Source organism: Passer domesticus, chromosome 9, assembly GCF_036417665.1.
Source record: "Passer domesticus isolate bPasDom1 chromosome 9, bPasDom1.hap1, whole genome shotgun sequence".
NCBI classification, from domain to species: domain Eukaryota; kingdom Metazoa; phylum Chordata; class Aves; order Passeriformes; family Passeridae; genus Passer; species Passer domesticus.
In genome coordinates this window covers 27,944,830-27,964,027 of record NC_087482.1, presented here as the reverse complement: position 1 = coordinate 27,964,027, position 19,198 = coordinate 27,944,830, and the positions used below count along the sequence as shown (strand labels likewise).

Here is a 19,198-nt window from a genome sequence, read left to right as displayed (position 1 = left end):
GAAAAGTTCAGTGCTCACTGGGGTTTTCCCAGTTGCTGTGAAACCTTTAACCAGTTGGGATCATCTCAGCTTTTTTTATGTTTTGCTTTTTTTTTAATGGAAGCCTTTGTAGTGAGACAAATAAAAAGACATTTCCAATAATGGAACCATCTCCTCCCTGGCAGGTTTCTCATGGAAGCATGGCTCAAAGTTTTTCTCCTGTTACTCAGCTGTGTTAAACTTCAGGAGTGTTACCTTAATTTCAAGCATCAATCTCACCAGTTTGAAGCAAAACTTACCCATTTTAGTATAAAGAGGAAAAAAAAAAGCCACGAATCTACATTTAAAGAGGGAAAGCACATAATTCTCATCAAGTGCTGATTAAAGTCTTGAATAAAACACATTTTTCCTGTGCCATCACTGCTGTAGATGGTTAATAAAAAGAAAAGTAAAGCTCAGCTTGTTCTCCAGGAGCTTGAGGAGGCAGCAGTTATTTGCTTCCCATTAGGAAGGTGACATTCCCAGATAGATGGCCTAGAAAATTGTTTCCAGAGAGTGAGAAAAAATAGTTCAGGAGGGTTACTGAGCATCCAGCTCTCTGCTTTGCAACAAATTGCTGGGTACCTGGCAGCACATGGCACTGTGACAAGTGTGCAGCCTGGAGGGTGGTGACAGAATGGGAGATGCTCCAAACACCTCTTCTCTTTCACATTCTGGCTGAGCTTGCAGAGCTGGGCCACAAAATTCCCCTGTTTGGGGCTTTTTGTGGACATTGATAAGCTGAACAAGGATATTCCACTGGTGTACTGTAAATATGGTGAAGAACAATAATAAAAATAATAATAACAATAATAATGCTTGGCTTGCGTTTCTGTTTTTTTTAAGTGATAGCATGTTGTGCTCAGTTTCAAATTGTATTAATTAAATGGACCCTAAGACATAGGATAGAAAGACATTTGACATTTTTAGGGATTTCTGCAGCAGTTTTCATGTGTGGAGGGATTTTTTTCTTACCTAGAAAAAGCTGTTTTGCATTGGCTTTTTGCAAATATTTTTTTTTGTTTACCTTTGCTCCTAAATACAACAATACATCTTATAAAACCAGTGCAAGGGGAAATAAACCTGAATTCATTATTCCAAAATACATTTCAGTCCCCTTCAGATTTGTTTGTCAGTATTTGGCACTGTGGGACTCTCTCTTCAGCCAAGGCTTGGAAAGTTTTAAATGGGAAGTAACTGAGCACTCCCAAGCTGCTGCTTGGAGTGAGGGAAATGAGGGAAATGAGGTTTCGTGTGCCATTTGTATTCCCCAGGTTTCTGACCAGCATTTCAACCACAAAGTGAGGAAGAGATTTCCTCCTGTGACTCCTATTGAGCCCAGCTATTGTGAAGGGATTGTGGGAGCTGAAAAAGAGCATGAAAAATACCTGTAAGGACAGATCCATGAGAAAAATAAGGTTTATAATTATGGTGCTCATTATGAAGTTTGTTCTTTGATTTAACAGCTTCCTGGAACATGGGACTGACTCCCAGTCACTTCTGGGGTGGAATTCATCAGCTATTTGTTAGGAAAGAGCTACCACAGGTCCACAGAATGCAATTACAAAGCTGACACTGTGCCAGGACTGTGGATTTAGTTTTCCAAAAGTGCCAAGGCATCTTTCACAGTCACAGATCATGACTCTCACCTTTTGGATGGGACACGAGGCTGATTTTATTGGGAAAATATGGCTGCAGAAATAATTTGCCCAGTGTATAAATAGCATCTGCATGTGGTTGTGTTCCTCAGGAGAAGAAGGGGAGCCAGCTGAGCTGCCAAGCAGCACAGATAAATTGTATCTGGAAAAGAGAAGTATTGGTTGCAGGAGGACAGAGGTAATTGGGACCATATGTTGTTCCAAGCTTTTCCTCAACTGAGCAGTCATGTATTACAGTGCAAACAGCTAAAACTGCTCCACACTCATCTCTGAGTTGTTTTGTGTGTTCAGTGATGGCCTTGAGTTCTTTGGGGCTGTGCAAATCCAAAAATTTTGGCTGTTCCCTCAGCAGGAGCCAGTGGCTAAGCTGCAGAAATGAGAGCCAGAGGTGAACTGGGCTGTGCAGCAGGGGGCAAACAGTGCCTTGAGTATTGGCATCAGACAGCTGGGTGAGGTTTGGGAGTGATGGAAAAAAGGAGTGGAAAAAACACTGCTCCAAGATCTCTGGAATGGGGATAGGTGGGATGGGATGAGAGGCAGAAATGAGGAATGCCAGAGGAGGCACAGGAGTGTGGGGTGCATGGGAGGGACTGCTGAGCTCTGTGAGAACACATTTGCTCCAGAAAGTTACTGGCGAATGTTTTTAGCAGGAAGCAGGGACTGTTCAAATATGAGCAAGTATTCATATTATTCTATGTAAATTTGACCTCTGGCTTTCTGAAGGCCAATGGAGCAGGACTTTGCAAGGCCCAGGAGGCACATTAGCAGTGAGCAGCATCCAAATGACATTTCAGACACTAAATACAGCAACTCCCTCTCCTCCTATATCCCATCTGTCTTTGTTCTGTCTGCCTGGCTAATTTATTGGAGTCTTGTCTTGTGACAGTTTATTTATCCTCATCACAGACTTCTTTCATGTAGCTAAGATTTCCAGTTTGGCTGAGGGAAGGAATATTGCTGCATTGCAATTCTCAATTTATCTGAGAGATAAGCTACCAAAATCTCAGTGTGCTCCCCTGGAGCACTGTGGTAGGACCCCAGATCAGTTCTTGAACCTGTGCTTTGTCAAGCCTCATTAAAAGCCACAAATCATCTGTCTTCCTGATGTAAAAACTGAGAGTCTGCTGTAGCAGAGGAGCAGTGTTGTTAATCCTGCACCTGTCCTGATAAAATGTTGTTCTATGATATAATTGCACATGTGGTGCAAATTTACTTTGCTCCCTTTCCTTACCTCTTTGTTGCTGTTGTCCCATCACTGCTTCTTGTACAATTTTCCTGTTTGGCTTCATAAAATGAGATTCTCAAGGGGCTGGAATGATCCTTCCAGCCTGGAGAGCACAGCCAGGGTGGGAGCTGGCTGGGGAGAAGGAGTTGTTGGTGCTGCATGATCCACTTGGTAAAAACTGCAACAGATGCTGCTCCTCTTTGTCTGGAGATCTTCCCAAATCCAGCAAAAAACAGGGGCAAGGCAGCACCTTTGGGGCAGAACTAAGTGGGGAATAATTATATTCAGGCCTGGAAATTCCTAATCCAAGGGATTTCCTCTGCCTCAAAACACAAGCTCTTAGTCCAGGATAAATCCACCCCTGGCTGTGCTATCCCAGCACAGAGAGGGTGTCCCTGGATATGCCTCTGCCTCCCAGTATGTTCCTGCTCCCCTTTTGCCATCATTTCACTCCCCAGCAGCAAGAGGGGTGAAGAATTGCCATCCCAGCTGTCCCAGGAAGGAGCTGATCCTCTCCTCCGTGCTGTGTGTGAAATGGTAACGTGGAAGCAGGGCAGAAGGGGAGCAGAGTTTGAGCAATGCCTGTTCTGGAGACTTTCATCAGCACTGTGGGTTTTTCTGTGCCGAGAGCCCCCTTCCCTCCCCCAGGCTGCAGGAACATGACTGGCTCTGGGAGTCTTTTCATGCTGCTCTCCTGAGCTGCTCTTGTGCTTGCCCTTGCCTTTGCAGGCTGGCTGAGGGGCTCTCTGATCTCTCACACAGGTTTTTTTTCAGAGTTTGCTGATGGAAACTCTGCCTGGGAGCATTCAAAGTGTGCCTAGCATGGTAAATAATGAACATTTCCCAGGATGGAGTTTGGAGAAAGTGGGTGGAGGTGAATTTTTTCACTGAGAGGAGAAGTGTGTGTGTGGTTTTTTTTCCCCCTTCTCTGCTTTTCCAGAGCACTGCGCTGCCTAACTGGAAGATATAATGGCTGTATGAATTGCTATTTAATCAGGGATGCTAATTAAGTCTTAGCTCTTTAATGCTTTCATGGGAGAGCTGTATATGATTTGCAGTGGCTGGAATTGCAGTTGCAGGCAATTAAGCTCCTCTTGGCTTTGTAGAACCTGAAAGTACAATTTTCTAAGGGAAATTCAGGGCTCGGAGAGATCCTGTCACCTTTAACATTTCCCTTGGACTGAGGGTAGGAGATGTTTGGAAAAGGAAATATTCTAAAGCACCAAGGCAATGAAACAGTGCAATCATTTCAGATTTTAAGCAGCCTTTTTTGAGTGTATAATTACAGTAGTACATCCACTTTTATGGCACAGTTAATATAATTGAAGGTTAAATATAAAGCCCATTTGGAAAAAGAAATTTTGCTTGTTTTTTCATTTGTTTAGTTTAATACTGAAATCAAAAAAGGTTTTGAGCTGGGGCTGTCTGCTGCCTTATCAGGTGGCAGCAAAGAATTCCCACTTCTGGGTCTGAGCAATCCTTTCCAGACAAGTTGGTCCCACCAGCAAGTGGATGGAGACATTTAAGGAGTGGGACAAAAAGTGTGGAACACCTGTCAGGGTTGTGAAGCACAGTCAAAACCAAGCCAGGAGCTACATTTTCAACAGAGAGCAAGCAGGTCTGTTTGTCAGTAAGAACTGGCTGGGATTTTGGGAGTTTGAAGGGCTTTAGTCCCCCAGACATTGCATTTTGGCAGCTGAGATCAGTGATACAGTGTGGTGGTCACCTTAAATTTTGATCCTCTGGGAGCTGCTTCAGTAAGCATGTCAGAGCCTGGCATTCAAAAATATGTCATTTCTGCATGGCAAAAGGGACAGAAGAGAGAATAAAAATAAAGAAAAATATTAATATCTCTCTTTCTTGATCAGAATACTTCTTGGAAAAGCAGTCTGCCCTTAGGAGAAGGGTAATTCAGAGACATTTCAGATGCTTGAGGCCTGAAAAAAGAGCACAAGATGGACTTTTGAGATTGAAGTGTGGTCCATAATCACACTCCTGAGATTACAGGGGTGTTTATTTTGCCTTTGGCAGAGTCCCCCCTCCTTCCCCCTTTCTGCTGTGGCAGCCACTTCTCATCAGGACAGCTGGAAAAGGAAAGGTGAGGAAGGGAGCAGTGATGTCCTCACCAGCATCTCCCTGAGCAAAGCTCGGTCTCTGCCTGCTCCCTGCAGGTTGGGCAGGATCCTTTCCCTTGGCTCAGCACGTTCCTGCACTGCTCTGGCATTTTCCAGCTGGGTGCCCCATCCCAGCACTGAATTATTGCACACCACAGCCCCACGGTGAGGAACTGGCAAACATCCATGGAGGGAACAGATCCTACAGGCTGTGCCACACAAATGGGGCTGAAATTCCCTGTGCCAGCAGATCCCACAGGCTGTGGACACAGAAATGGGGCTGAAATTCCCTGTGCCAACAGATCCCACAGGCTGTGCCAGACAAATGGGGCTGAAATTCTCTGTGCCAGCAGATCCCACAGGCTGTGCCACACAAATGGGGCTGAAATTCCCTGGGCCAAGAGATCCCACAGGCTGTGCCACACAAATGGGGCAGAAATTCCCTGTGCCAGCAGATCCCACAGGCTGTGGACACAGAAATGGGGCTGAAATTCCCTGTGCCAGTGTAGCCAAGCAAATTCCCCAGCTCAGCAAGTCAGCTGGGCCACTGGAAATGCTCCAGTGGGTAATTTGATGAGCTTGTTCAACAGGGCTGTGTGTGGCAGCTGAGCTGGCGTTTTCTGAGCCTTTTTAACTGCCTGGCTGCTGGAATTCTCTGCTTGGTGCTGATTCTGTGAGACCTGGCATCTTCCCACCAGCACTCTGGAGCTTCTCTGTGAAGAATTTCAAGTTGTACCATCCTGCCTTCAGTGTGCCCTGAAGTATTTTCAATCAAATATGAAAAATAAAATGTATAAAAGCAGAAATGGTGGTTGATAATTAATGGGGGCTCTTTTTGCTTTGCATTTGGAACCTCTATTGGAAATGTAGAAAAGCAGAAATGGTGGTTGGTAATAAATGGGGGCTCCTTTTGAAACCTGTACTGGAGCTGGGATTAACAAGGTCCTTCCAGGTTTATTTTCTGCAAAGCTTTTCTATGCACTGCTTTGATTTGTAGCTTATTTCCAGCGTGCCCCTCTTCTGATCAAACCCCAGAGGTGAAGAGGGAAGTTGTTTATGGCACAGATAGTCAGACTTCAGATACCAAAATCTCCCCAAGGATCTGGATACCCAATTGCTGCTGAAATTCTCATTCCAAAATGTGGGGATTGGTGAGACAAATCCTTTGGATACTGCAAATTGCACTCTGGTTTTGAGAGGGGAGGAGGACAGGCATTTTGTCAGCTACTCTTTTGAAGTCCGTGGTGACCTTTGGAAACTTGGATGTTCCTCTCCACAGGAGCTCAGGGTGGGAAGAGGCTGCCCTTGGAGGTGATTGTAGCCACCTGATCCTCCAGAGCCTGTTGGGTGGGGAAAAAATTGTGGAAATCTGGAAAATTTTGTGCTCTAGAGTCAGAGACTGAATTCCTGAAGCAGAAATATGCTCAGGCTTTAAATGCTTCCATTGTAAAGTGGTTTTGTTTACTCTGAGAATGTGTTCTCCACCACAGCTGCTGTTTCAGGTGTTTGAATGTTGGACCAGGTTCCCATTCCAGCTTAATCAGTTCCTGTTATGTGGTTGTGGCCACTCCACCTTTCTTTTTTTTTTTTCTGCCTTTGCTGTAAAACAGACAAATGTTCCTCCATTGATTTTTGCCCTCTGAAACATGCTGGCAGGAAGGAATTGCTGCTGCTGCTGAGAGAACTCACAGGCATCATGCAAGATCAATGACTCCCTAACTTGTTCCAGTGTGAAAATACATGTTTTTCTAAGATCTGCTCCATGGACTTACCTGGAAATTCACTCCTGCTTGGAAAGGTTGTCTGGACAGTCCTGAGGTGCTGATGGAAGTGGAGTGCATCGATCCCAAGGAGCCCCTGGGGTGGGATAAAGTGAAATCCATGAAGGGAAAGCATGCAGTAGAACATGTACTGCAGTGTGGCAGCAAAGGAATAGTTGCTAATCCATCCTAACCATCACTGGATGCCTGCTGATAAATAACATTCCTCATCTATTATCCAAAAGCAGCTGAGAAGACACATTTTCCTGACTGTCCAAAAAAAAATACCCCCATTTTCAGGCTGTTTTCTCAAATAAATTTATTTATTATTGCATCTGTGATGGCCTGAGGGCTCCTTCTCCACTGGAGAAACTCTGGCACAATAATCTAATTTGGACTCACTGAGATTAGGGGTCATTTGCAACACCTGAATGGAAGGCCTGTGGGCTATTTGTACATTCCTTTTTCCCAGTGAGGATCCTCTCTTCCAGCTCAGGGTCACAGGCAGATTTTACACGTGGGTAAAGGCAGGATTTCCAGGTGTGCTTCAGGAAACTGAATTTTTGCTGATTATCAACTACAGATCTGTCCCAAAGTAACGTCAACAGAGAGAACTGAATGTTGCTGTTGGCTCACATTGAGTTTTTTGTTTATTTTCATACATATGTCCTTTACTGAGTTGGAATTTAGAAAGCTTGAGGAATTTTAAAGAAAAACACTGAGAAATGCCATTTCTTGGGTGAATCTGATTGAGAAGTAGGGGGTTTATTACTCTTCCTGTTGTGCTGCCTTAACCCAAAAGTCAGTCCAGCTGGAGTTCTTGGAGAAGCCCAGCTGTGGAGAAGGCTTGATTTCTGGTTTTATTACTGCTAATTTCATTAATAATGGAGCTGCTGTCCAGGAAGAAACTGAATTCCTGAAGCAGAAATATGCTCAAGCTGTAAATGCTTCAGTTGCAAGGTAGTTTTGTTTACTCTGAGAATGTATTCCCCACCATGGCTGCTCTTTCAGATATTTTAATGTTGGTTTTATATGTGCTCACAGTCATTAGTTTGCAAATGATGATTGAATTAGCAAATTAGATTCCTTCACCCTCGGCAAGTGCCACAAACCTTGCAATTGGAAGGCTGTGAAAGTCTGAGGGGGAGAAAAAGCAACTCCCAAAAAAGGGGAAGGAAAAAACCACCAAACCAAATTATTTGCTGCAGCAAAAAGGTTTTATCTGATGTAACTAAATACATATATGAGTAGGCTTTTTTTTTTTCTTTTTTCCTATAGAATCAAATGAGATTAAAGTGGTCTCAGTATGAATGCTCAAATCCTCAAGTGTGGATCTGGAAAAATGTTTCCTGATATGCTCTATCAGGGCAGGCAGATGAAAATAAAGCTGTCAGTCCTGCAGCTTGCTGCAGACTCATCCATTTTGAGAGCAAGGCAAGCACTGTGTGCACTCTTACCCGATATGAAAACACATTTTTCCTCCTTGAACTTCTTGCTGATGAACTGTGTACCTTTGGAAAAAAGGCAAGCTTAACCTAATCTCCTCCAGGGGAAAAAAAAATCAAAACTCCCATGTGTCATATTTTTGCTCAAGTGGTTTATTATTCAAACAAATGATATGGGGGAAAATAACTCCCTCCTTTACCTCCTCAAGGAAGGTGTTTGCCTCCTAAGGCTTCAGAGTGAAAAATATGCCCTAGAGATCAAGGAAAATGTGTTTTGTAGTGGCTGGGAGTAAATAATTCAATTTCTGCCTTTGAATGAGCAGCTGTCCCCTTAGAACAGAGATGATCAGTGGGCTCAAGTGAGGATTTAACACTTTGGACAAGAGCTGCCATGTCACCAGCAAGGCTCCCCAAGAACCTCCGCTCTCCTCAGAGGATTTGCTGGCCCTGCTCAGGAGCTCACCTGGCACTGAACTTCCCCAAGTGCCCTGTTCTCTCTGGGATCTGCTTTCCTCCTCCTGCTTGCTGCTCTGGGCTCCTGCTAATTATCCCAGGGAATTAATTCTGCTCTAATGTGGCCTCAGCATCCCTGGCAGAGGGGTTCCAGAGCTCCAAGCCCTTCTTGTGCAGCACAGAGCAAGGGGAAGATTGTCCCAGATGCTGACAGTGGCTCTCAGGTTGCAGAATTAACCTTTGCTGCCAGATTGTCTTGAGTTCTCCTCCAAGCCCTCATGGTGCCTTATCTCTGTGCGTGATAAGAGCAGCAGGTTTGAGCCATGGCAGAATCCAGCCCTTGGTGCTGTGTGGCTCCCTGACCCTTCCAGCTGGTTGGCAACTCTGAGCAATGTCACTGCTGGTGCAGGCATGTCTGCTGGTAAGTTTGCTGAAAATAAAAAAAATAAAAAATAAAAACAAAAAAAAAACCCCACACAAATTCCTTTATGAGGCAGGAAATTTCTACTCTGTGTTTACACTGCAGCCAGCAAAGTGGATATTTTGTCCTGTGTTTGAAATGAGTGACTTGCTGTAAGAGGCAGGTATTTGTAATGGTCCCAAGCAAGGAGAGTTGTTAGTGGATACTCAAGGCATGCCTGAGGAGATTGTCCAATAGATTTATTTTGCCCAAAGCAGCAAAGCTTCGAAGCTTCTTTGCAGCTCCAGAGAGGTAAAACCAAAATTCTGCTGATAGTTTTCAATGCATGTCCTCCACACTGGAAATCTTTGTATGATACTTCAATATATGCAAAATGAACCTTCAATATATTCAAAATTCTGCTGATGGTTTCAATGCATGACCTCCACACTGGAAATCTTTGTATGATACTTCAATATATTCAAAATAAACCTATTTAAACCATCAATATAGCCAGGTAAAAAACACCCAGTGCATTTTTAACCTTATAAATACCACGCCACAGCACAGACTGCGCTGGAGCAAAGGACTCCTCCAGGAAGGGATCCCAAGTTCCCTCTCCCAGGGCTTGACATTCCAGACAGCTGCAGGAAATGAGAGCAGGGGCTGCAGCCAGACCTCAGGGGCACCTGACAAACACAAAGTGGAGCCCAAAGGCGAGCAGAGCCTTCCTGCCATGGGAGAATTCAGGAGCAGGTTTGATCTCCTAAAGGCCAATTAGTTCCAGGAAGTTGATCTGAGGTGCTGCTGAGTTGTTGTTACGGGAATTAGGGCTGGGATTCAGGGCTCCAAAATGCCCCCAAACGCGTTTGTGCTCCGTTCAGAGCCATGCCAAGGTTTTAGAACAGACCCTGACCTCAGTGCTTGTCTTGAGGGAGGCTGGAAATCCTCCTGGACAGGCATGAAGCCTTGTCCTGCTGGCATTGTCATGCAATTGAGCCATCAGCCCAAACCAGCACGGACTGCTTTTCATGCACTGACCCCTTGCAAAATGCTCAAATTTCTATTCAGCTTTTTGCTTTTATTGCTTTTATATTTCCTTTTTTGTCAACTGAAAAAAAACCCAAATTATTCTATTTATCTCCTACCCTCAAAGTGAGTGCCCTGATTGTTTGTCCTTATCACTTCAAGGCAGAAAGTTTTATAGATTTGCAAAGCACCTCGATATTGCGGCTCAAATTCCTGATTTGACAGGAGGGGTGAGGGGGAAAAGAATTTCTTGTTTCCATTTAAACTGCTTTTAGTTCAGACTGAAATCCCATTTAAACCTGAAGGTTTGGATTGAAGTTTGAGGATCAAAGAAAACAGAACAGATAGAAAATGTGGCTTTAGCTTGGAGCTATATCTGAAAAGGGTAACCTCAGATTCAGGGCTTTTCTTCTCTCTACTGCACCCCCTCCAAAATGGTCTGATTTTTCCAATTTCTCCTGCCCAGAGTCTTAACTGCATTAACATGTGCATGTGCCTGCAGCCCTTTTTTGTTTGCTTTGCTCTGTATGATAACTGCATGTAAGAATCACAAATATAAAGTCTTTTCTTATTCAGAAACCAGGGCTGTTTTAAGGAAGCCACGAGCTAAAATGTAGAGGAAGCCCCAAAATTAGAATCCTTTGGATGAGCAGTGTTGGCAGCTGCTGTTGCCAGTCAAGAGGCTTTGTAAACCAGGAAACAGCATCTGCCAGAGCTGCCTTCTCTCCACCAGGCTTGGGGAAGTGCAGGCCTTGAGCTGGGCTAAAATTGGAGAAGGAGTTTTGTGGGAGTTGGGGAGAAAAAGATAAATTCCAACAAAATTATAGAAACTGAAAGAAGCTTGACTTGCATGAAGGTGGCACAGCCAGCCTCTGAAAAAGGGGAATAATTTAGCTCTGTTTGTCAAAATGTATTTGTAGCCCTCACTCTGATGCTGGAGCTCTGTGGATCCTGCCTGGTGGGTGGGTCTGGGAGCTGCAGACAGCTTCCCCCTCTGGATGTCACCCAAAGTGACTTGCCCAGTCACACAGACAAAATCTGATCTCAGATGTGCCAAGATGTCATCCTCTGAACAATAACTTGGCCCTGGCACTTTCAGGCGGCAGTTTTGGGTTTAAGAGAAACCCAGATATCCCCAAAATCTGAAGCACTCACTGGAGGTGGCAGGAGAAGCACAAGGGAGACATGCAGAACAAAAATGTTGCATTTTTGTGGCCCAAATTCTATTGGTTTTAGCAATGATTTTGAAGTTCTACTTGAGTTTGAAGTGATCTTCAAAGCTCTAATTTTTCTTCAGCATTGCTCTACAGAAAATATTTTTCTTCTCCCGGTGGCTTCATTCTTAAGCATGAAATTGAAGCTTGGGTAATATTTTTAAATCTAATGAAGAGAATTGTAAACACTGTTAAAACTTTACTTCTCTCTCTCCACCTCACCCCCACAATGGTGAAGATGCCCCTTTTCAAGCATCAAGAGCCAACAGCCTTTTCAGAGTAGAGATCCATTTTAAGACAGTGTCTGCTCTAAATTTGGCCTGATTGGGCACTGGGAGCTACGTGGGAAATCAGAGGCTAAGGAACACCAAGCATTTGGTGAAAATCTGGGTGTTTGGGTCAGATTCTGTGGATCTTGGCCTTAGAGTCTTGGTGAAAGCATTCAGTGTTGCCTTGGCTGCTGCTCCCCATCAATACTGGGCTCTTGTGTGTGACGTGGGGGCTGACACAGGAAGCAGCAACCATTCACAGGCTGCTGATCAATAGTCAGAGTTTCCCTTAAATACGAGAAATTCAGGCTGGAATGATGTTCCTTCTGCTGCATTCTGACATGTGGTTCCACCTACTCTCACCCAAAACAATAACACTTTAAAAAATTCCACAGTAACAGAAGGGAGCTGCCTCCAGCCCTCAAACAAACCAAAATCCCAGGGGACTGAGCAGCACATACAGAAGGCAGGCAGAGTGATGGATATAATGTTTTCACATCATGTCTTCACCAAAGGAAATGTTTTACTTCAGGGATGTGGCACCTCCAAATAATTTAGGCAGTGTGCTGGTTCTCACAGGCTTCCAAAGCCACTGCTGAGCCCCGGTGCTGATGGTCAGGTCTGGTTATGGCAGATTTGGGCTCTGGCAGAGCAGAAGCAGGGCAGCAGCACCACCTTCTCTACCTCTTTTCCCTCATGGAACACTGCCTGCCAGCAACCTTGGCTCTGGCATGCCAGGGCATTCTCTTCTTTGGGAAGAGAAATGGCACAGAGCTGAGAGATTGGGAAAAATTAAATAACAAACACCACCCCCAATTACTTACACTATTTATTTTTTTTTTCCCCAGAAACCGTGATCCTTGCTGGAGCTTTTATGTGCTTTTATTTGCCTTTATTTGCTTCCACAAGGCAGAAAGTCTTTCATACTTAGTCATTTGTACATGCTGGAGATGAAAAGAGGCCGTTAGGAGAGTGTAGCAGCATTATTATTGAAGGTTAAGGGACTGCACTGGCACGCAAAGAAACTCTGCTCTAAATTCTGCTCCAGCCTCCTGCTTGGGCAAATTACTTTGCCTTTCTGAGTACTTGCTGCTCCCTTTTTCTGGGCTGGCTTCCTGCATTGGTGTGTCTCCAAGGACGGCCTTTGTGCAGCTCCCTGGGCCCCAGAGCTCAATGCCCCCAAGGCAGGAAGTCAGAACTGCCCAACTCCTGCCCACAGCAGCTCCCCTGGGCACAAGCTCCAAAAAGGCCAAAAAAAGAGGTGCAGAACAGCAGGAAAAAGAGGTGGGTGGGCTCCTCATCACCCTCATCTCCTCAAAGGCAAGGGGATGGGAGTAGGGAAGCAAATCTTGTGATTGGCGGTATCTGTGGGTGAGAATCTTTAATTTCTGCAGTTCAGCACAGGGCAGTAAATCCACTTTTCCACTAAATTTGGCTTTGTTTCTGTGGCCAGGATGGACCAGCAATGTTGGGTTATTTCCTGGGTGTCAGCAGAGGGATAATGGAACCTGTTGGTACATCAGCCCCAATGCTGACTGGCACCAGTTGTGTCCTTTTTTGAGCCTCTCTGTGTTGCATTTTCTGCCTGCAGACCAGTGTGGGCTGGCAGGGAAGGCCTTGGGCTCTGCACAACAACAATTAACACCAACTAGGGCTAAAGAATGACACCCAATCTACGCAAAGAACAACGAGCAAAGCCATTTTATGCTGCAGTAACTTGTATTATCACCCTGCTCCATTAAACTTCAGATGGATGGGAGTACTACCAGGATTCCAAGCAAATATGGGAATGTTGTCCTTGCTTTTCTAAAGCACATCCTCTTTACTGTGTGGGAACTAGAAGTGCATGTGTGGTTGCAGTAGATGGTGATTATTATATTTTATTATATTTATTAGCTTTTATTACCTTATTTAACATTATTTTACATTATTTACATATTATTTATATTACATTTATTACATTATTAATATATATTTATTATATTTATTATATGTAATCAGTCTAGAAGCTAAAAATAGGAATTGTGACAAAGACTTTATTGCAAATGAATACAACAGTGCAAACAGCAAAGGAAACACCATTCCAGAAGGTGGGAATCACCAAAGCAAGCAGGTACCCCAGAGCCATTTGGTTCTGTTGTAAATTGCTAGAAATCTATCTGAAGCCGGGCCCAAAATGTTGTGGTGTGTAAATATGAAGTAGTAGGAGCAGATGGTGCTAATGCGGGCTGAGGAGAAATACACTCAAAATAGTTTATAACCACCCCCTGCCTGTTAGAGCTACTGGGATGGATTTAGGAATTGGTGCTGATCGCTGTAAAATCTTTGTAAGGGACTGATTATCAGTTAGTTTTGATTCAATTCCACATTGAATGGAAAAAGCTTCTCCTTCCAGCATCTATTGTTTATTTTAAGCAAAAATCTTACAATAAATCTTACATATCACTCCATGCTTGCAAGAAAATATTGTAGATTTTGCAATGGGCCTCCTGCGGGCTCCCAGGATTGTCAGGATAATTTTGCACTTGTGGTTTAAGTGTGTTTTGCTGTATCCTGACCCTGATGTTAACAAAAAGAACAAAATCCATTGTCTTTCAGAAATAACCTTGCTGTGGGCTACGTGGCCAGCACTTTCCATGATTTTGCATCTTGCATGTCTTTTTTGTTTCTCTTTTCTTTAATTTTAGTGTGGTTTTTTCTTTCCTTTTACTGTGGGGGTTTTTTCAGGCTAATTATAGAATCCCTTATAATTGCACACTACACACTACACACGTGCTAGTAAATTCTTTAGAAATATGAAACTTTAGGTTTTTTTGAGGATTAAGTGATTAATATTTATTTAAGGAGCTAACCAGAATATGTCCTTGACAGCAACACTGTGTAAGAGACAAGCTCTCTCTGCAGGTTAGACCTTTGTATCTTTACATTAAGAGGGAATTTTGTACCAGGAGAGCGACAGAAAATGATAAATCTCAACCCCGAACTGGACTTGGGGAGTAAACACCTGTTCTTTGGGCTCTCAATTGCACAGATGCCTCCTCAGAAATCTCTACCTGCCACAGAAATTTGGACAGTTCTGGTGACGTTTTGTGGCTTTTGGGTTTTGTCTTTATTTTATCCTTGCACGTGAAGATTGGAAAACAAAGCAGCTGATTTTCCTTCCTGGGGGTGGTGGGCCTGTTTCCAAGCCACAGTTAAATACGATTTCTTTGGATTCCTGTAGCAATTTTGCATCCCATGAGAGACAGACAAGTGCAATAGGAAGGCTGGTGACTTTAAGGAGAGGCAAGAGAGGTTATTTTTAGGAAACTATTTTCTTTCTTTCCCTCACATGCAGCCTCTGCTGCGTGGCTAGAGATGAAATTTGTTTCCTTAGGGGTGGCTAGAATGGGAGCAAGCAGAGGAGCTTTCATGGACTGTCTTACAGCCTGAAGGAAAATTGTCTGGCTGGGAGGGACCTGGGGGTGCTGGGGACAGAGGCTGGACACGAGCCCAGGGGTGCCCGGGTGGGCAGGAGGCAGTGGTGGCTGTGCCAGCCCTGGGGTGGCAGCAGGAGCAGGGCAGGGATTGTCCCCTGTGCTGGCACTGCTGAGGCACCACCCCGAACCCTGGGACAGGGCTGGGCCCCTCACAAGAGGGACCTGGAGGGGCCAGGGCAGGGAATGGAGCTGGGAAGGGGCTGGGGGAGCTGGGAAGGGGCTGGGGGAGCTGGGAAGGGGCTGAGGGAGCTGGGAAGGGGCTCAGCCTGGAGAAAAGGAGGCTCAGGGGGGCCATGTGGCTCTGCACAGCTCCTGACAGGAGGGGACAGCCAGGGGTGGGGGTTAGGCTCTGCTCCACGGAACAGGGGCAGGACAAAAAATGGCCTCAAGTTGCTCCAGGGCAGATTTAGATTGGAGATTTGGGAAAATTTCATAACCAAAAAGGTTGTCGTGAACTGGAAGAGGCTGCCCAGGAAAGTGTCAGAGTCACCATCCCTGATGGGATTTAAAAGGTGTCCCTTGGGGACAGAGGTGTACTGTGGGCTTGGCACTGCTGGGTTGGTCAGGGGTGGATGTGAGGATCTCACAGGGCTTTTCCAACCTCAGTGATTCCTCTGTCACCTCCCAACACATTCTTGTCTTTTCCCCACATTGTGCCAAGCACTGTGTGGGAAAGGAGGGACAGAGGGAAATCCATTGGCCTCTTCTGCTGCTCCTTTCCAGGCTTTGTCTCACCCATTGTTTGACCCCAGCTCTGGTTCTCCACTCCAGTGGCTCCTTTCTTGGAAAAGTTCATGCTTAAAGTCTCAACTTCCCTCCTGCTTGGCTCCTCTGGCCTGAGGATCACGACAGCAGGAATTGCCTCAGGAATTGTCCCCTCAAAACAGGCTCTGGCTCAGCCCCACATCTGGCTCAGCCCCAGCTGTGCAGACAGAGCCTCCAGCTGCTGCCAAGGGCCCCTGCATTGGCTCCACCTCACCTCCCACCCTGACTTCCAAACCAGCCCCTTCCTCCCAGGCTCCTTTGGCTGCTGCTGAAGATGCTTTTGGAGGATTTGCAGGAAGTCCAGCCCATCAGCCTGGGCAGGGTGGGATCTGACTGAGCACCTCCTCAGTGGGAGCTCAGCTACAAAGATCAGAGAAGGAGCCAATGTCTGAAACCTGAGCGTGGGCTCCCCCCTGCCAGGCTTTGACTGAGCCACATCCTCCCCTTTTTCCTTCTTGTGCTGCTCTTTGGAGCCTCAGATTGCACCAAGGAGCTGGACTCAGATGGGAGTGGATTCTCCACATCCATGCGAAATTTGTTTTAAATGAAAATATTTGCTGGATACAGCTTGGTTCTACCATCCTGCTTGGACTTGGCATGGACTTGCATGATCACATAAAATAAATGAAACAGTGAATTAATCTGGAACCTTGCAGAAGCAGCAGGAATGGCAAAACTTGTCCAAATTGTTCCAACACGTCCTTTCTGGCCTGTGACATCTGCCTCAGATTGGAGCCTTTCTTGCTTTTAGCGTGTCCTGTGTGAAGAAGGGCAAAGATACCTTGGAAGTGTTGGGGTTTTGATCAGTAGAGAATTAATTGAGAAGAACTTTCTCTGCTGCTCAAACCATGGTGGTGCCTTCTCCTGATGAATATTTGGCCACCAATCAGCAGCATTTTTGCCTGTGGCACTGAGTCCTCCCTCGAGCCTAGTCCTGACCTGCCTTGTTGGGCTCCTTTCTGCAGGGTTTGGGGCCCAGATGTGCACAGAGGTCTGATTTTGAAGTTCTGATATCTTTTCTGTCAGCACAGCTGGATTAAAAAGCTGTGCCAGAAGAGAGAAGGTTTTCCCAGGTTTAACTCTGCAGTTCTGGTTCTTTCACAAATTTCTACTCTTTGGGGTTTGGTGAAGTGACATTTTGCAGGTGACTTTGAAACCTGTAAAAGGGAGCTGGGATTTCCAGAAGTGGGCACTGGATCCCTGCTCTTCAGAAGTTTCAGGCATCCAAAATGGACAGTTCTGCTTTTCTCAGTGCTGACATTCATATACACATGTTAAAAATCAGTTTCCACGTCCTACTTTAGGCACCACAGTCTGGAGAGTGCATCTGATGCATTTCCTTCTACTGCCCCCCTTCCTGCCCCATCCTGAGCAGCAATGTTTGCACAGCTGGTCACGCACAAATAGATATTTCCCTGCCTTTTGCTGCCACAAGCAAGAAAACCTGTGAAAGATGACAGCAATCTTGCTGTTCACTTTCATGAGCTCCACTCCTCCGAGCCACTTTCGTGCAGTCCAGGAGAGAGAAAAATGCTTTTGTGCAGTGGCCCTGCCTTTGTTGCAGTTTCCCTGGCAGTGCCCATGCCCTTGGCTGCTATGTGAGCCTGGCTCTCCCAGGCCATTCTTCTCCAGCTGGGATCCAGCCCCTGGTGCAGAGGGCTTGCAGCCCTTGGCTCAGCAGCCCTAGTAACTGAAGTCAAGGAAGCTCTTTTGTGCCCTGAGGAATGTGGTGGGAAGCTGCTGTGCCCTTCCTAGCACACTCAGGGTTGGCCTGAAGGGATGGGGGAGCAAAACCAGAGTTGTTTAATGGATTTCTCCATCTCTTCCCCACAAAGGCAGTGAGTGCTGTACCTGCTCTGCTGCTTGACAGCTGCAATTTGTATTTCCTCCTGCCCAGGCCAGCCCAGGGAGCTTACATAAGTGTCTTTCTGTCCCATTCCATGTCAGAGCAATTTGAAATTTAAATCCCAGTGCTGTGGGATCGTGCCTAATCTGATTAGAGAGCGTGTACCCAGGGTCTTTGCTTCTGCACTGCCAGTTCTTCCAGGTTTTTTAAGTCATAAAACACTGCAGTGTATGGAGAGTGTGGACTGGAGATTAGACTCCACTTCCGCTGTTGTAATTTACTATCATTATTTCTTAGGCTTGGGCAAAGTTACCTTTCATGGTTTGGAAAAACCCCTACTTTCCAAACTGGAATTGAAGTATTTCTTCATTGTCTGAAGCTGATGTACTGTGTGACCATAAATGCACAAATGTCCATGCACGATGCCAGTGCCAGTGCCAGCTAGAATGATGGCACCAGCAGTGGCAGGGCAGCACAGAAGCAAATTGGTCAATCCCTACCTGCATCCTCTCAAAAGGAGCCTCTACTGAGGCTCTAGGTTTGCTGCTGCCAAGGTTTGGGATACTTGTGTGTGTGCAGTGCTTGTGTTGTGGCATAAGGTGCAGCACATCCCCACGTGATTGTTTGAACCACTGTTTTCAATATCTTTTAACATAAAAAGCCCCAGGCTGCCTGCCAGCCACCCCTCAGCCTTGACACAAATGTGCTGGGCTGTCTTGGGAAGTGCTGAAACAGGTCTGGGCTCCTTCCTCCAGGAGGTTCCTGCTTTATTCCTGAAGATTTCCTAACTAACCCTCTGCTTTGTCTTTGTCACAGCCTTGCACTGGGCTGAGTTTCTCTGTGCACTCAGCAGAGGCTTTAAAGCCCAGCAGAGCTCTGCAGAGCCTGGGAGGGCTGGAGCAGCTGGACAGGCTCCATGCCCAGCACTCACCTGCAGGGCTGTTTGGAGATCTGAGGGGCTCAATCCCTGCTCCTCTCAATCCCTGCTCCTGTCACACTCTTCCTCTCAATCCCTGTTCTTCTCAATGCCTTTTCCTGCAATCCATGCTCCTGCAATCCCAGCTCCTGCAACCCCTGTTCCTCTCAACCCTGATATTCTTAATCCCTGTCCCTCTTAATCCTGTTCCTCTCAATCCCTGTTCCTGCAATCCCTGCTCATGCAATCCCTGTTCCTGCAATCCCTGTTCCTCTCAATCCCTGTTCCTCTCACCCTGTCCCTCTCAATCCTTCTCCTCTCAATCCCTATTTCTCTCAATCCCTGTCCCTCTCATCTCTGTTCTTCCAATTCCTGTTCCTCCATTCCCTGTCCCTCTCAATCCCTGTTCCTCTCACCCTGTCCCTCTCAATCCTTCTCCTCTCAATCACTGTTCCTCTCACCCTGTCCCTCTCAATCCTTCTCCTCTCAATCCCTATTTCTCTCAATCCCTGTCCCTCTCATCTCTGTTCCTCCAATTCCTGTTCCTCCAACCCCTGTTCCTCCAATCCCTGTCCCTCTCAATCCCTGTTCCTGCAGTTCCTGTTCC

The 19,198-nt window shown here is 45.8% G+C and overlaps 1 protein-coding gene across 2 annotated transcripts in view; it reads left to right on the top strand.

Moving 5' to 3' along the window:
- Positions 1 to 19,198, top strand: part of SLC6A1 (solute carrier family 6 member 1) — a 61,283-nt gene that overhangs the window by 17,559 nt on the left and 24,526 nt on the right. The window lies entirely within an intron of this gene.